Source organism: Esox lucius, chromosome 17, assembly GCF_011004845.1.
Source record: "Esox lucius isolate fEsoLuc1 chromosome 17, fEsoLuc1.pri, whole genome shotgun sequence".
In the NCBI taxonomy this organism is placed as follows: domain Eukaryota; kingdom Metazoa; phylum Chordata; class Actinopteri; order Esociformes; family Esocidae; genus Esox; species Esox lucius.
The window spans coordinates 16681687-16700917 of record NC_047585.1 but is presented as its reverse complement, the minus strand read 5'-3'; the positions used below and the strand labels follow the sequence as shown (position 1 = coordinate 16700917).

Genomic DNA, 19231 nt, shown 5'->3' with positions numbered 1-19231 from the left:
ATGACTGCTCCAATTGGGCCCATCGTCCAAAACATAAATTAGGACTGAGAACCAACAGGCATCTATGGTAAAGACAAGAGCCCCAGCAAAAAAACAAAACTTGTTTTTCACATGCTTATTCATGCAGGTTCCAATAGCATCATCGTAATCAATTACTCACTGTACACATCACGGAGTAAAAATGTATTTGAGACTACCGCCCCTAGCGTTACATCACTGGCCTGGTAATCTCGGCCCTGAGGTAAATGTATTTGAGAGGTCATCTTAGCTCAATGCCTCTAGGTGTGGGATAACTTGTAAAAGCTGAAAGCCACACCCTTTGGGCAAGAAAACACCTGGTCCTTCACCAAAGACAACACCACACCCACTCACAAGTTCTGACCGATTTTATTTCGTAGAGCACCATAATACATTGCCACATCGGCATACAGAACAGTCCATGTAGTTGGACAGTGACACAATATTTTTTTGTTTTGGCGCTGTACTCCAGCACTTTAAGATGGTAGAATGATGATGCAGGTAAAGAACAGACTGACAGCTAAATGCGAGGGTATTTCCTTCCTAATGGAACCATTTAATTAACCATTCAGAAATAACAGCTCGTTTTGAAAATAATTCCCAATTTAGGATACCACAAGTACTTAGACAATGGCTTTTATAGCGGTCTCTTAAGCAGGTGCGTTTGTTTGCATCTTATTAGTGCATGCAAAAGAGAGATGCCAACGTCTAGTCTTGATTCTAAACTATTAATTTTGGAGTAATTTGTTGGTGACTGACAACACAAAGAATCAAAGTACCAATGCTCGTCAAGATGGCCAAGATTTTGCATCAAAATAAATTGATCAGAGCCAAAACAATGGGTGTGTCAAAATCAACTGTTTGGTACATTACGAGGACAAAGCAAGACCACAATAGTGGATGACTGAAGAATCCTCACGGTAATGAAGTGAAAAAAACAAAGAACTGCCGGACAAATCAGGAACACTATCCAGGCTGTAGGTAGGCGTGGATGTGTCAGACACTACACTTCGCACAAGACTTCAACAAAAACCCTATAAAAAGGTCTGTAATTCCTGCACAGTTCATAGTTTATGGACATAATCTCGCAGACATAATTTCATTTCAAATCCAATGTGCAGGAGCACAGAGCCAAAACAACAAAACTTGTGCATTCCAAATAATTATGTATTGCACTGTATTGTAGCTCTGGCAGGGGGGAAAGAATCCACTAGACTCAAGAACAGCATTTGAGTACAAATGCACTTCATTTGTATACACTTCATTATTTACATTCACTAAGAAGAGTGAAATATTGTGTGACATAAAAGACGTGTTGGTGCTAGTTTGGTACGAATTGACATTGGCCAGAGGTCATCTACAAGGAGCATAACTCTGTCACTTCTTCCGAAGACTCTTAGTCACCACAACACAGACATTCTGACTAGACGTTACCCAGTCTCTCAGGTTATTTAACAAGGACATTCTTTGAGCACAGCTGGAGCAGACCAAAAGCCCAGAGATATGTAGCTAGTTGTTTGGGATAATCCCCTCTGCCTGGTAATGGCAGGTTCACAGTCATTTTTCACTGATCTGGAGATGGAGATATCCACAATTAGAACTCACTGTATGATGTCACATGTAGAACAGCAGGTAGAGTAGGTCGCTTATTGGCTGTGGGTTGCAGCAGCGGGGCCAGTAATGAAGAAAATATATGCAAGAACAGAGTAAAGATATTTCTAATTTGACATAATTATTGACATGACATTTGTTTAGTTTACATGGGCATCAACTATCAGCTAAGCCGAGACAATACGGGGCAAGAATCAAGAGATGTGCGATCGCAGCAACTAAACCAACCCCTCATGAGAATCCACTATTCAAACGTGTTGTCATAAGCAACATTAGGTAGCCTATACAACATATAATGTAAGCTAGAACGACAGTTTTAAGATATCTCATACATCCTAAAGGCCCCCGTTTATGCAAGCAGTGTCACCTGCATTTGAGATGCACATTTAGGCTATGGATGGGAAAGTTAACGGGTCATTTAGAGCAGTTGGAATTACCCGACACAGCTTGTTTTTACAAACGTATTTTGCCAACGTTGAATTCATTGGCACAAAATGAATTCATTTCAATTATTGTTGTCGTGTTCAAACAGCTGCATCTGTCAAACTCTTGACATTTGTCTTAAAACACAAATATGTCAATTTGGAAGGGAGCAGTATAAATAAAGGACCTTATAACATTCCAGTTAAACACAAATTACAGACATGGCATATTCGGACAGGTATAACAATTCTGATGTGGTGATTTGCACTTGTGCATATAATTACAGTACATTACTGACCTCCCCAGTAAAACAAATCCTGTGTAAAGGAGGATCCAGTCAGAATTGCCTGTATGTTGTGCATTCCTGTAACAAAGCCACATTCTTCTTCCAGATACTTTTTAAAGCCAAGTTTGATTCTGTGATATTAGAATAAACACTAAAAACCGTGTCCATGGGCAGCAATTGTCACATGGCACAACTTTCCATTAAAGTAACAAAATCACAACCCAATCGAAATTGTTCTTCAATCACTTGTGGAAACTAAATTGTATTGCAAAAAGCCCCCAAGTAATAAGTGTGTTAGTAATAACAGCAAACATTTTTTTACATTTAAGTACTGTACCCAAAGACAAGTGAAGTGAGGAGCAGAGTTGAAGGGTCAGTTGTTGCTACAAATACTATACAGTTGGTCACTACTGAACACATACAGCATTATAGCATCTACATGTCATGAATAATGAAGGTACTGCATTCCTTGTTCTCGCAGCATCACAGCCTGTAACTGGTCTGAAGAAACTATTCAAAGTGTAAGACAACAAAGACAGTCTTTCTTTATTAGATGGTATTTGATGAAGCACGGACAACATGTGACACACTGTTACATCAGTACCAGTCCAAGCCTATACACCTTCTGATTTGTATGAACGCCACTGTTGCAATTATTAATTCGATGAGAAATAATGAGATGTGACCACATTGCGACTGTTAAGCGCAGCAGTCTGCCTCCAAAGTTTTACATTATCTCTTGAAGCACGAGGCGGTCAGTATAATATCTCACTACTTAGACAAGTGATCCATGAACAAAACCAAGACGCAAGATCTCTTTGTATTTGTAAGCCTCATTAAAGCCATTAATCTTATATATGATCAGAAATGATGCTAATCTAACAAGAGCTGCCTCGTTCATTCTGGTTCAACCTCATTGTTTAGAGAGGTTTTAAGACATTCTTTTCAGAACGACAACTGCGCCTTTAATTGAATAGTATCCAAATCACTTTTATGCGCTAAGCGGATTTGAACTTTGTGTAACAGAGCTGCTTGTGTTAGACAACAAATTGGGCCTGAACACAAAAAAAATTGCAAGAGACACACTTACAGTGACATCAACACAATAACAATATTGTACAAATAACATTGAACAAAACTGTTCAATAACAAGGAATGAGCAAGACTGAATTGACTGTGACTGAATTGACTACAAAATAATTTTTTTGTTTAGTTTTTTGACACTCTTGCTGGGGAGGCTCTTCGAGCGGCTTGTGTGTACAACCTGGAGCCTGGAAGGTTTAGCACTTTGCACACACTAAACAGATGTGCGCTTTATGTGGCAGGTTCTCCTGAGTTTAGACCCTGGTGTCCAGCCGTAAGGCAGCCAATAAACAGTGCTTTGAAACTCGCGTGGACTAGTACTGACATGACAACGACCAGGCAGGCGTCAGAGAGTCTCAGCCTTACACCGCGCTGACATCATTCTACCGACATCAGAACCCGTCTCCAGCTATAGAACCAGCCCGAAGAACCCGGGACTCAGGCGGGTGGAGGTCCACGTGTGGGGACATTCCGTTGGTACATTGAAAAGGGTGGGGGGGGCCCAAAATTGCCAGATCCACCAGAGATGTAATTCCATCACTTACAGTAACACATACACAGATACGCCAGCGACTCTCTGTAAAGAAACTACAGCATCGCGGAGTGACGGCAGTGGTAATTACACAGTAACTATGCAATACAATGCAATTACGGAGATTTACACATCTGACACCCCTTCCCTTCCGTTTTACAAAGCAAGCCAAGAGGAATTCCTGGCAGGGTGTACTCTCAGACTCACACACACACATTCACTCGCCCGTGTGTCTCCGAACACTCTCTTAATGTGTTCCACTCCCTTTCCCAGTGATCTGTGCTAACCCTGGTCCCACCTCCCGAGGCCGGGCAGGAAGCCGCGCTGAGTGAGCGTTGCTGGGTCAGTTCGGGCCCAGCCTCCAGCCCGCCGTCTGAGCACACACACACACACACACACACACACACACACACACACACACACACACACACACACACACACACACACACACACACACACACACACACACACACACACACACACACACACACACACACACACACACACACACAACGCAGTCTGTTTGGAGCGGGGGCCTCCCAGCACCCGCCTCACACTCTTTTGTGAGATGATCAAACCTGGGGATTGTAGTGGGGGGGGGGGGCACATCCTGTGTGAAACCGCATCCTGAACAAGCATCACAGAGACTCACTGTAAATAAATACTCTCTCCTCACACGGCTTCCGTCAACTGTCACTGCCTTGGCTCCAATCACCTTCAAGTCCAAACAGGAAAGTGCAGAGAGGAGAGGGAGATGGCAGATATGAGCTTTAATTTGCTTCTCGCTGCAGTTTCGCCTCGGCGGCGGCGCTTCCTATTCTCCTGCTCCGCCAGCTGCCCGGGATCTGTCCCGGACCCCTAGTCCTTCCTGTCACCCTTCATTACCGCATTATCCAGAGGGAGGCAGCAGCTAGAAAGCCGGGAAGTCACCATTAGGTGCAACTTGGACCGTTTATGAAGCCCCACCGCCGCCGCAGACACCTGAAGCCAGACACGCGCAAAGCAGACTTATTACCCGCTAATCCTCCAAGCATTATCAGAGGAGATGCAGCTAAACAACAGAAACATGACAACAAGCTCACCATCTACAAATTGCTTTCTGTTGCACTGCAGACAGGCTAAACGCAATGATCTAATTATCTGAAGCGGGGGTATAAAAACAGCTCATGATACTAAACTTGATAATTACATAACAGCGAGGTTCACAAGTAATCGTTTTTTTCTTTGAGAATGTGAGAATGTACTTACCACAATCGTTCAAACGTTTGGGGTCACTTAGAAATGTCCTTGTTTTTGAAGAAAAAGCTACATCAGAAAAACTGTGCAGACATTGTTAATGTGGTAAATGACCATTGTAGCTGGAAACGGCTGATTTCCAATGGAATATCTACATCAGCGTATAGACGGCCATTATCAGCAACCATCAGTCCTGTGTTCCAATGGCACCTTGCGTTTGCTAAATTTGCTAAATTGATCATTACAAAACCCTTTTGTAATTGTTAGCACAACTGAAAACTGTAGTGATGATTAAAGAAACAAACTGGCCTTCTTTAAACTAGTTGAATATCTGGAGCATCAGCAAATGTGGGTACAGGCTCAAAACAAAGAACTTTCCTCAAAACAAAGAAACAAAGTACTTTCCTCAGAAAGTTGTCAGTCTATTCTTGTTCTGAGAAATGAAGGCTATTCCATGCGAGAAATTGCCAAGAAACTGAAGACCTTGTTCAACAATTTGTACCACTCCCTTCACAGAACATCGCAAACTGTCTCTAACCAGAATAGAAAGAGGATTTGGAGGCCACGGTGCACAACTGAGCAAGAGGACAAATACATTAGTGTCTAGTTTGAGAAACAGATGCCTCACACGTCCTCAACTGGCAGAATCCTTAAACAGTACCTGCAAAACACCAGTCTCAACGTCATCAGTGAAGAGGCGACTCCGAGATTTTGGCCTTCTAGGCAGAGTTGCAAAGAAAAAGCCATATCTCAGACTGGCCAATAAAAAGAAAAGATTAAGATGGGCTGAAAAATGTATTATGGACAGGCAAATCTAAGTCTGAGGTGTTCGGATCACAAAGAACAGTTGTCAGACGAAGACAAAATGAAAAGATGGATGGCCTGATGCCATCTGTCAAACATGGTGGAGGCAATGTGATGGTCTGGGGGGGCTTTGGTGGTGGTGAAGAGAGAGATTTGTACACTCACCTAAAGGATTATTAGGAACACCTGTTCAATTTCTCATTAATGCAATTATCTAATCAACCAATCAAATGGCAGTTGCTTCAATGCATTTAGGGGTGTGGTCCTGGTCAAGACAATCTCCTGAACTCCAAACTGAATGTCAGAATGGGAAAGAAAGGTGATTTAAGCAATTTTGAGCGTGGCATGGTTGTTGGTGCCAGACAGGCCGCTCTGAGTATTTCACAATCTGCTCAGTTACTGGGATTTTCACGCACAACCATTTCTAGGGTTTACAAAGAATGGTGTGAAAAGGGAAAAACATCCAGTATGCGGCAGTCCTGTGGGCGAAAATGCCTTGTTGATGCTAGAGGTCAGAGGAGAATGGGCAGACTAATTCAAGAAACTTTGACTGAAATAACCACACGTTACAACCGTGGTATGCAGCAAAGCATTTGTGAAGCCACAACACGCACAACCTTGAGGCGGATGGGCTACAACAGCAGAAGACCCCACCGGGTACCACTCATCTCTACTACAAATAGGAAAGAGAGGCTACAATTTGCACAAGCTCACCAAAATTGGACAGTTGAAGACTGAAAGAATGTTGCCTTGTCTGATGAGTCTCGATTTCTGTTGAGACATTCAGATTGTAGAGTCAGAATTTGGCGTAAACAGAATGAGAACATGGATCCATCATGCTTTGTTACAACTGTGCAGTCACACTCAACCCTTCTTGACCGTATGAAATGTAAGAAGTGCCCATCAAGCCAATCCAACTTGTGGGACGTTCTTCAGGAAGCTGAAGTTTGAATGACACCATTATAATTTAAATTCAAAATCCTTAGTTCTAACCTTGTTAGGAACTTTATTTCATGTTTTCATGGAAAACAAGGACATTCCTAAGTGACCCCAGATTTCGGAACGGTAGCGTATAGACTTGAAAATGCAGTTTTTTGGGATATATTGTGTTATCAGACACTGAAACACACTATCACAACAGTCCTATTCCAGCACTAGCTTAACGGTTGAGAGCATCCAGACCTTCCATCTCTCAAGCACTCCTTACACTGTTTTATTACACTTGAATGATTCAAGCTGAAAATTGCATGCAGCTGCGGACTCCAGCCTATCGCAGCTCTGCCTCATCTTAAAGCATCGCCCACCAGGCTTGAAATCATTCAGTCACTGATCTGGCATGGGCAGCCATGAGCATGCACTGGTGTGTGTGAACGCACAATTAAGGATAGTAGAACGTCACGCAACAACACTTTCGTGTTTTTTTGCGTGATGTGCAGAAAACAGTGAGACAAAAACAGCCACGTTAACATTCGCTTTGGCCGATACGAATTTTCAACCACGGTTTGACGTCATCGTTCTTCCGCCGAAAGAGCAGGGACAGGAGCGACGACATCAGAAGGAGCAGGCAGACACGGATCAAATCTGTGCTAAAGCCAGGCACTCACAACGCACTCATCCATGGGAATGACGATGCTGTGCAGGAAGGATCAAAACATGCTGAGTAGCAAAATTCGTTGTTCACCGCCAACCCAATTTGTGGCACAGGGCAGTATATCGACTTCTTATCGCGAGTCCGTTGAGTGGTAATTAAGCTAGTTTGCTGATATGATGAGGACCGCCTTTCACTCTGTACAGTGGTGGTGGCGTTAAGTGGGAGGTACGTTGAGCTGCTAAATGTGTGTTAAGTTCTGCCATGCCGGTCAGGTGGCTACGGGCTACACCACACAGCGTTCAGTCCATGCCTGAGGAGAATACTCACTGGCCAGACACATTACTTAAAAGGGCACTGTCTCACTGAGCACGCCTCGGCCTGTCCCAGAGGGGTGTTTGCAAGAATGTTGCGTTAGTATGTTTGTGACAGAGGGAGCTCTATATCCCCAGGACCCTTAGTTGTTGTTCATTTCCTGTCCAAAGAGACAAAATAAGCACACGAAGGGCAAACGGCACTCTTCCCTTGGCCTTCAACCACATCACAGCAGCTTTCCGCACAAGTGGCTAACCACGGATAACTATACAATTAAAACAATTCTCCGCGTCTATCAGTCAAACTGATCTAATTTGCCATTAGAATGACGCTGGAGCTTTGAGGCTTCTCTCTCTGTCTGTCCCACAGCCAAATCCTCTCCTCTCTACAACACCACAAGGCAGAAACATCTGTAAGAGGAAAACGCCTTCTGCACTGGGAGGAATAGGGGGTGTATTTGTTTAGCAGGATGTTAGTGAATAAAGCAAGACCCGGTGGCATTCAGTATGACCCACAGTTTTCATTGGGCCACAAGGAAATGGAAAGGTTCATTTGACTGTTGGTTTAAATTAACCTTCAGTTGCACAGAGGAAAGGACCTGAGCGACTTTTGTATTTTCTAAGACAATAATCCCTTATTCTTGTCGGACTTTAAATAAATTATTCATCATGACAAATAAAAGCTGAGCTAAACAAATAAGTCACAACTTAAAGGTCAACCCCAACTGGCATTGTGGGATAAATCAAATTAAAATTCATATACAGTGGGGTTAAAAAAAAAAAAGGTTTGTATAAACATGAACAGAAATGACTGTAAAAAATAAATAATTCAAATACTGAGCATATACTGTATGCACATTTGTGTGTAAATTATATTATACTAATACAATTGCTCAAGGAAAGATAGTGTAATACTTTTTCTCTCTTCCCGAACTTTCTCGCCACACTCTATATTATGATCGAGATGATTTCACAAAACAAAACTGCTGATATTCCTTTGTAAGCAAAACTACAGAGAGAGGAAATACAGGAACATTTTGATCCATGACTTATCGTAGTACTTACAAATTGTCCTCACTGATGAAGGGCTCGTAGGCGTTACACTACACTAACCAAAATATACCGAAGAAGTGACGCTAGATTATATTGCTGTGTAAACTTGCACATATCGACGGCTCAAGACGTCCCCTTCCATAGTAGCGTGCTACAGATTTTTTCGATAGAGCCCCCCCCCCCCCCCCCCAATAATTTTGCGTGTTCTGCTGGACCTGTATCAAGTTTCTGTCCAGTGTGCAAGCACATCGCTCGATTATCCCATCGATGGACGGCCACAAAACAGCGTGGTACTTCTCTGACACGATGGTGTAGATTCAAATTGATAAGGTTTGGAAATGATTCTGCAGACTAAGATAAGCCTGTGTAGAGTTTCATTCTCAGTCTCGTAATGGAAACGAGCCCTAGGTGTGAGTGTGGAAGCTGCAGCCTGTGTCAGGGCCGGGGAGCAGCCCAGTAGATCCCTGCCCCCCTGGCTACACTAGGAGAGGTTGGGAGGGGGCTCAGATGATTCTTGACCTGGAAATCCTGCCCCACTCCTAGTTTACCCACTGAGGACAGGGGGCGGGGGGGAGGGGGGGGGATCCACACCTGTAAATGTGATTTGATTGATGAAGCACGAGTGAAGGGGGAGAAGGAATATCTCACTTCATACAACCGCGGTGTCGTGCATCCTCACACTCCTCGCCTCGATTATTTGGGAAATTCCTCAAGAGGAGGCCAGGGAGGACCGAGGTATTAGGTCAACCAAACGAGGAAGTCATGGAACTCAGTAAGTCCTTCAAGAACTTCAAGGGAACAGTGTGTCTGCCCAGGCCTGTACGCCTTCATCTAGCCAGTCTCAATGGGAACTCTTTATGTTTAAGGGCAACCCTTATGACAATACATACCCATTAAGTTTTCGACTTGCCCTAGAGGAGGTCTGTAGTATTAACCATGAACAAGTGCCCCATCAGCACAGAGAGAGAACAGTATTTTATGGACACAGATCATTGACCGACTCAAGCCATTGGAAAAAGAGACCAAAAACGAGCCGTTAAGTGTAACAGCGCGGTGGAGTGCTAGAAAGACGTTTCCATCTTGTCTCCTGTGGTCCATTCTTGTGTCCACTCTTCCTTTATGCCCTCCTCCATACACCAGCGATTCTCCTTCCATATTCCATTTGACATATACACTGTAAACATGCAAAGTTGCCTGCATTGCTCTGCCAAAAAATAAATACTGTCACCTTCAGAGCAACTCATTAAACCAATGTTGTCTTCTTCTAACGTAATTTCTATCAATTAAATTAAAATCTCAAACAATATTTGGGAAGATTTTTAATTGACATTTGCTGTAATTAACTGCTGGGAAGAAACCAAGGCGGAGGCAGGGAGGTGTTAAAAAATATAAAAAAGCTAACTGACAGAGATTGGGAGAGATAGGGAGAGAGGAGAGGGGTAGCATCATGGCGGGTCATGTAGAGGACCCTGCTGGGATGGTTCCATCATCGTGGCCACCCCCCTACTGACGGGAGGGGTTGGGGGGGTGCGATAGACTCTTCTTCACAGTCTGAGATTTAATTGCACACAGATTCCTTTACCTCCGCACAAATGTCACGTTCACTTGTGATCAGTGGAAAGGCAGGGCCTGGCAGCCAGCCACACGACAGTGCAGAAAGTATGAAGCCCGTCAGAGCACCCATGGCAGTCAAACCAGGGACGGAAAGACCAGAGTACCGAAGGTATTAGACACAATGGAGTGTCAGACACAAAGCTGCCAACGCGACCACAGCAACCGGACTGTCCGTCATTCAGGGAGTCCATATTTTGTTTTGATTACTGGTTTAAATTTATCCTCGCCAACATGACACAAGGATACGGTTAATTAAAAAATCTGCATTATGATCTTCTGTATATTTGTTGCACAATACAGGTTCAGTATAATGATTTTCTGTATATTTGTTGCACAATACAGGTTCAGTATAATGATATTGTACTGTTGTCGAAAACACGTTGTTTAAAAAAAAAAGGTACATCTAAGCCTATATCCCAAAAATTACCTAAACAAAAGTATGTTTGGCATAATGTCTCATTTAGGTCAACATTCAACATGTACACTTACATTACATGTCAATACATTTTTGCAAAAACCCAAATAACTTAACACAAAATTTGCAATGTAAGAGTACTTTAGGTTGAGTTACACAAAACAAAATGATCAGTCCCGAACTATTAACATTTAATAAAAATATTTTGGAATTTCATGAGTAACCTAATTATAATGAGATGCAAATTATCCAAACAATTTAAATTGCTGCGTGCTGCAGACATCTTGTTTACAGAGATACAGAGCACACAAGAAAGGAAAAGTACTTCTAGGGAAGATTAGAGCTATAGTAAGGAAGGGCACATACCTTGTTCACACCTACAAGAATGACTGGCGTTCCATTCTTCCAATAAGAATTCAGTTCAGGTTGTCGGGGGTGGGACCATAGGGAGTTCACAGATGACACTGTATTTAGGAGACGGACAGATGAGACGGACAGGGGAAAGATAGATATGACTATTATAAACAGGAAGGAAAGGGTGGGGAAAGTACCTCCATTTCACTTAACCCACATTAACACTAGTGACATAATTAGAGGGAAAAATAAACGTGATCAGTTCCAGCCACACATATTTTACATGACTTATGACACACTGATTCCTGTTGTCATCGTCTGACCTAAATACATAGCCAGTCATCTCAGTGTTTTCATCTTTACCAGGACAGATCACTATGACTGATATTTAACACTAATCTTACAATTGCAAATTGCGGTGATGATGCTGCTGGTGAAAATGCCAGTGTTAACGAAATAACAATGTGTACAACCGCAAAACTCCGATTCCCATAAAGCCCTAGTGTTCTTAGTGACATATTGACCTATAAAACCACGCCATTGTCAGCGCTCTCTCTAAACATTTGTTGATGTAGCAAAAGCCATCTTCAAAAAAACAAAGGCATTTATAAAAGAACCTGAACTTGATCACAAAATAGCCCATATTGTCTAGCAATACATTTATGTCTATGTTATACATTTACACCATCTGAAGACGTGTGCGCACGTGTGTGCACGTGAACGCATGTATGTGTGCGTGAGTCCACCTATACTTCTAGTCCTACGTTTTCATGGCTTGATATTTCTTCACAAATAGAATAAAGATGTTCTGACGGCCATCTCTGACAGCCAGTGACAAAATAACAATCAGTTGTTTAAAACCAAAATACTGATTGGCTGACACCACATACCACTACTATGACCTAAAAGATAAATATTTATTGTCCTAATTGTGTTTCTAACTGGTTTCTAAAAGCTATATGGTACTTCAAGGGTGTGTGATATATGGCCAATATTCCACAGCTAAGGGTTGTACCCAGGCACTCGTAATGCGTCATGCCTAAAAGCAGCCTGTGACAGTGGTATATTGGCCATAAACCACGCCCCCGCCCCCCGTGTGCCTTATTGCTTAAAAATATAACTCTGACCCGCCATCTGTGCGGCATTAATGTGTAGAAGCCCAAAACCAGACACAACAAACCACAGGCCCGGCATCCCAGCTCCCTATAATTCACGCGTGTGGAATTCAGCTAACCCCATTAGCGTGGCGTTGTTTCCACAGCCAGGCCACATTCCTCTGCCCGCCATCAGCCCCTGAACGCCCCCTGATAAGACCCCTCTGATTACCCGCCCGCATGCCTGTCATTACTCCACAAAATATGTTGATCCCAATAGACGGCTTCACCCCTCTGGATTTACGGGTGCACCGCAGTGGCTCCACTTGGCTCAGTGAAGAACTGGCACTACGGAAGGCCCTGGAACTTTGAAACCCAGCGCAACAGGAACTCAATGAGCTATTGAGAGGGCTTGGGAGAAGGGTTCAGTCATGCCGACTTTACAGTGGCTCCAAGAAAATGGAATTGGAGAAATAATACTTAAAAGACAGGATCCTTTAGGGTCTCATATAGAAGGGATGTAAAGACAATGTGTCTGTAGAAGTACTTATGTTTTACTTTTGCAAAAAAGCCGGTAGAAGGGAGAGGTGGTAGTGGTGTGGTTTACAGACGTGATAAAAACAAAATGACCAAATATCGTAAAAAAAATAAACGGAAGGAAAACACGACATCTACCCAGTCATATTTCATTTTGGATCATCCAGCAGATAGAAGCTGTTCACTTCCACACAGCAGCTGCTAAACACAGAACCTTCACACAGAAACACGTGGCTTTAATCTCTCCATGGCACCCAAATTACGATCCTCGACTGTTTCAAAAGGAACGTGTTACCAGCCACTTTAAAGTAGTTTGTTAATTGCTCCATATTTGTCAACCTGGTGAAGCTCTTTGTTCTGCCCCGGACCGTAAACCATGACGAAGAATAACTGGATACCCGCATTAAATGCTCTGTAACATCCAAAGATGTTCGTTTCTACTCTGTGACGAGCGAGCAACTTTATGAATAACTTCCAGGAACCAATGACAGGGCCAGAACACAGGTGGGGAAAGCGTTGCTTTTGGAAATATTAATCACAGCATTCCTCGTTATGACATCAGCATAGACGGCTCAAACGAACGGAAGTCTCAGACTGAAGGTAAACGAGACCAGGGCAGAACCACCTTTCCCCAAGACACAGAGGATATCACAGTCAACAGGACATTATAGACGGGGTGAGTCGAATGTCACCAACGACAGTCGGTTGCCTCAGAAAGCGGTCTCTGTCCACCAGGGTGAACCTGAGCTTGAGACAGCCGGTCACCAGGTGGCAAGCACGGGCTCCAGCTAACCAGAGAGAAAACGGTGGCTGGATCGGATCAATGTCTTGACCCATTAAGTCACAGCACCTCCTGGTACCTCATCTAATAGGAGCCAGGTTCCGGGAACACCCCTGGCTGACCCATGCTCCTGGGGACAATTATAAGAAAGTGGCCTTTCAGCAGCGACGCCCACTTGACCCGGCAGCGCAAAGGCAAGGAGGAGATCCACATGATTTAAACTCCTCCCCAAGACGTGCTGACAAGGTTAGAGGGTCGAGGCAGACATTAACAGGTCAGTGTGTGGCCCACTTGGGAACAATTACTCCCAGTCACAGCTAAGTGGACACTTGATTGAACACGACAGAGGCAGGACACACTTTGAACAGATAACAATCCCCAGAGCCATTTAGGATAAAAAGCCCTCGTGATACCGCCTTTATGGGGAGAATTCATCTTCCTTCTCCCTTTTAAAAGAATGGGAGTGTGATAGAGAGCCATTCTCTGGAGGAGATGAGTCTCTGAACATTAACATTTTGTACCAATGCTAATAGCAGCTTATGACACACTGACAATTACAAGGTGACAGGAGAAAAAAACAACACAATGACTGGTGGGATCATTTCATAAGGGACCAATGGATTAAAAAAAAAAGATTCTTAAAGAACACAGAACATTTCAGGATAAACTGTGGTTCACTGTGTGTTTTGGACATAAAACAAAGTGTAAAAGGTCATGCAGTTAAAAACAACACAATCCAAATACCCAGAAACAGGCCTCTAGGCCATATGCCCATTGATACAGGAGGTTAATGTGGGTTATTTTGTTAAGGCAGTAGCATACTTGGCAGATATGTTCATGGTATACAGTGTGTACAGAACATGTTTATTAAATACATTTACGTTGTTGGATTGTCTTGTTGTTTTTAACCATCTGACCTTTGACTTAGTTTGACCCTCCTCCTACCATCATGAATGTAACTCCTCCTCAGTACAGCCCATGTCTTATCTACTTACATGGTAACAAACGTACTCGCCAGATGTGACTGGTTTCATGTCACAACTCCACAAGAAACAGTGCACGCATTTCATTATGCTGTGTGGGATTCTACACATTGGATGTATAGGCCAGCATTTTCCAGATCAAAAAGAAAAACACTGGCGGTAAAGAACATCTTTATGTAGATTTCACTCTAGACTTTTCACACACAAACATCTTATCGATCTGCAAACACATCTTTTGCCTTCATTTGTATAAGCCATGTGTTGGTCGATGTAATGTTCTTTTTCGGTGCATTGTTTATTTATTTTTTTTTATCTCATTGCGAAGAATCAAATCCACATTGTCCAGCCTCCACGGCGGGCTGAAGGAGCTGTTGCCTGTTAGTGGCCGCAAACGCCACAGATCGTGGATGGAGGACACAGAGACAGGCGACGGAGGACACAGAGACAGGCGACGGAGGACACAGAGACAGGCGACGGAGGACACAGGCGACGGAGGACACAGAGACAGGGGACGGAGGACACAGGGGACGGAGGACACAGGGGACGGAGGACACAGGGGACGGAGGACACAGGGGACGGAGGACACAGAGACAGGCGACGGAGGACACAGAGACAGGCGACGGAGGACACAGGCGACGGAGGACAAAGGCGACGGAGGACACAGGCGACGGAGGACACAGGCGACGGAGGACACAGGCGACGGAGGACACAGAGACAGGGGACGGAGGACACAGAGACAGGGGACGGAGGACACAGGCGACGGAGGACACAGAGACAGGGGACGGAGGACACAGAGACAGGCGACGGAGGACACAGAGACAGGCGACGGAGGACACAGACAGGCGACGGAGGACACAGACAGGCGACGGAGGACACAGGGGACGGAGGACACAGAGACAGGGGACGGAGGATACAGAGACAGGGGACGGAGGATACAGAGACAGGCGACGGAGGATACAGAGACAGGCGACGGAGGATACAGAGACAGGCGACGGAGGATACAGAGACAGGCGACGGAGGATACAGAGACAGGCGACGGAGGACACAGAGACAGGCGACGGAGGATACAGAGACAGGAGAGAAAGCCCAGGCATTGACTTACACACTTACCATCCGAAAATAGAAATACTTTTTTATTATTAGACGGTTGAAGAATCACTCTATCCGACAGAGCCCGGCGGACTGTCCCATTACAGGCCCATCCTCATCACTGGCACTTTCCCTCTCCACGATGGAGGAGCAGTAGGCCGGGCCAGTGAGCAGTAGAGAAACCAGGAAGCCATGCTTTAGCACAGAGGAAATGAGCTAAGGCATAGGAAGTCTCCCCTTTATCTCTCTCCAGCTCGGCTCATTTACCGGTCTCCTTTCCAATTCATTTAGGACCCCTGAGATTCAACCTTACCCCAGAATTTACCGAAATGACACAACATTAGCGGATTTGCATATGCAAAATTGGGAAAGCAACAGGCTCTCCTGCTCAATTGACCTATTGGTTGTTGTGGCAGCAGAGATATTCCCGGGGACGATTTTGTAACCAAGTGGGCGTCATGTGAATACCATCTGGGTACCAATTATTTAAAGCTGGCAGAAGTCCCGTGGCAGCCAGCCTGGCAATGAGGAGGAAGGGAATGAATTGCATCATTTACTTAACATCCATTTGCTGTTGTGCCCGTTAAAAACCCATGACTAAATAATTTGGTTATTTCGGCTGCCAGTTACCGCTGTCAGCCAAATTGCATCGTGCATGCGACAAACAGTGCAACTGTCTAACGGCTGATGAAGGAGGTATCGTAGACCTTAACCACATGAAATCACACTTACAGCAAGTGTATTAACAACCCTCAATCCATTTACACCAAAGAAATGCCTTAGTGCGTTATGTACAGCACACCACCCAGAAACAGACAATAACCACATTGTAATTAGAATGCCAACTCTTTTAGTTCCGAGGCCATATGGGAATGGTGGCTAATTGTCAAAGTGATGTGAATGCATGTAGGAGAGCCAACGTGAAGGAGACCCAGCCTCAGGCCCAAAGCAGGCCCTATTCCCTGTTCTCTTGGCGTGTTAGAAGACAGAAAATTCAATTGGCTGAATTCCAAAGCAGAAGACATCCAAACAACTTAACTCAGGAGGGACAAACTTCATGCAAATCATTAACACAAGCTAAACTGTAAGGAAGCCTGACCGATCAAAAGGTCTCTAATAATGAAGGCTTCACAGGGACAACTCCACGCGGTTTCATTACCACCAGAGCAGACAGGTGATCAGGGGTAATAACACCAACCTTGACTTAATATCAATCTCAAGAAGTTGTACAGTGACATATAGAGGAGTTTCTGTAGGCGGCTCGCCCACATTATTGCCTGTTAATGCTACTAATTGTCATGTGGAATAATGGTGATTTGTCTTCAGGTGGTGAATCACTCAACACACCCAGTCACGTCCACCTAGTGATGACCGGGCTCTTTTGTTGACGTGTTGTTTGAATGCTTGGCTGGCACCGTGAAGTCAAAGCCAATAACAACAACACGAGTTCCAACAGCATGACCTCACACGTAGAAACAGGGGAGTCGGCTCCAGTGGGGACGGCATGATGGGCGGGTGTTGTCCCAGACAGACACAAGTGCGCGTCCAATCCAGTGCAAGGGCTATACAAACAACACCGTAAAATCACACGCCAGCTGAACAGGTTCCTACAGTCAATCTCGAAAAGGGATCGTTTAAATGCGGTGGGCCCTCTGCTCAACACCCACTTTGAGGAAGTGTATGGTAGACTTATCTAACATCCACCTCAAATGTTTATGATTATGCTCTAGAGGAGGCTGCTTGTTTACTCATTTTATGAGTCATATACTAAAAGGATTAAGTTCACATGGTGATTAAAACTTTTTGAATTAGCCAGATAATCACCACTTACAATAGTGCACAATGTACATCGAAACACATGGCAAAACCTAATTCGACACTATTCAACTTAACATTGCATGTAAGTAAGCAAGTAAATCTAGATATTCTCCCGGTGAGTTTAATGCTCTGGAGCTGGTTAATACCTGTAGGATGTGCATTTACTTTACTGCTTTGAAGTTACACTAACAGGACGTTAGTGTAACTCATTCAATATTTCAAAACAAGGAACCTGTGCTTCTAGTCTACAGTATGTAATAATAACAACATGCAAAGTCCTTAGACTCTAAAAGACGTCATGTAACTAGGCAAGTCTGTTGACAAAACTGATGAGAAAAAAAAATGAAAAAACACCTGAGAAAATAATGCCTGCCCTCTTTGAGTGGTTGGTGAACGAAGCCCCACCCTAACAACACTAAGAACAAAAACAAACTCCCTCCAAGGAGTCTGGGCAAAGACAAGTCACACAATCCAACTAACACGGGCAAACAACAACACTGTCAGAAAATCTACAGGGAGACTGGCCTATCAACAGCAGCCCTCACAAACACAAAGGGGAGGCTGTTTGTGTGAGACAGACAAAGACATACACATACATACATACATACATACTCAAGTTTGTATGGCTACCCTCATGGGGATCAGAAAATATAAATTGCATGCTCCCGAACCCTAACTTAACCTCAATAAAGTAAGATTTATACCTACATTTTACCTAGATGTAATGCCTAACCTTAACCAACAACGCCTGGACCTTAAAGAAACCCCAATTCTAACCATAAAATGTATTGTAAGTTATGACCCTAAACCTAAACCCTGTGCCGGAAATTGACTTTTGTCCCCATGAGTCCCATTTTTTTCCTTCTGGTTTTACTATACTCATGGGGACATTTGGTCCCCATGAGTATAGTTAGACCTAAAACACACACACACACACACACACACACACACACACACACACACACACACACACACACACACACACACACACACACACACACACACACACACACACACACACACACACACACACACACACACACACACACACACACACACACACACACACACACACACACACACACACACACACACACACACACACACACACACACACACACACACACACACACACACACACTTTTGTAAATATTTCATTATACATTTTCATTTGACAACACTGAAGAAATGTCACTTTGCTACAATGTAAAGTAGTGAGTGTGTACAGCTTGTATAAGTGTAAATTTGCTGTCCCCTCAAAATATCTCAACACACAGCCATTAATGTCTAAACCGCTGGCAACAAAAGTGAGTACACCCCTAAGTGAAAATGTCCAAATTGGGCCGAATTTGCCATTTTCCCTCCCCGGTGTCATGTGACTTGTTAGTGTTACAAGGTCTCAGGTGTGAATGGGGAGCAGGTGTATTACATTTGGTGTTATCGCTCTCACACTCCCTCATACTGGTCACTGGAAGTTCAACATGGCACCTCATGGCAAAGAACTGTCTGAGGATCTGAAAAGAAGAATTGTTGCTCCACATAAAGATGGCCTAGGCAATGAGAAGATTGCCAAGACCCTGAAACTGAGTTGCAGTACG

The 19231-nt window shown here is 44.0% G+C and overlaps 1 protein-coding gene across 12 annotated transcripts in view; it reads right to left on the bottom strand.

Annotated features, from left to right (window-relative positions):
• The window catches only part of foxp1b (forkhead box P1b), a 181200-nt gene that overhangs the window by 142959 nt on the left and 19010 nt on the right, over positions 1–19231 (bottom strand). For all 12 annotated transcript variants that reach the window (XM_029114146.2, XM_029114153.2, XM_029114148.2 and 9 more), the window contains exon 2: positions 11344–11441. The gene's annotated coding sequence lies outside the window, so the exon portion shown is untranslated. The remainder of the gene's footprint in view (positions 1–11343; positions 11442–19231) is intronic.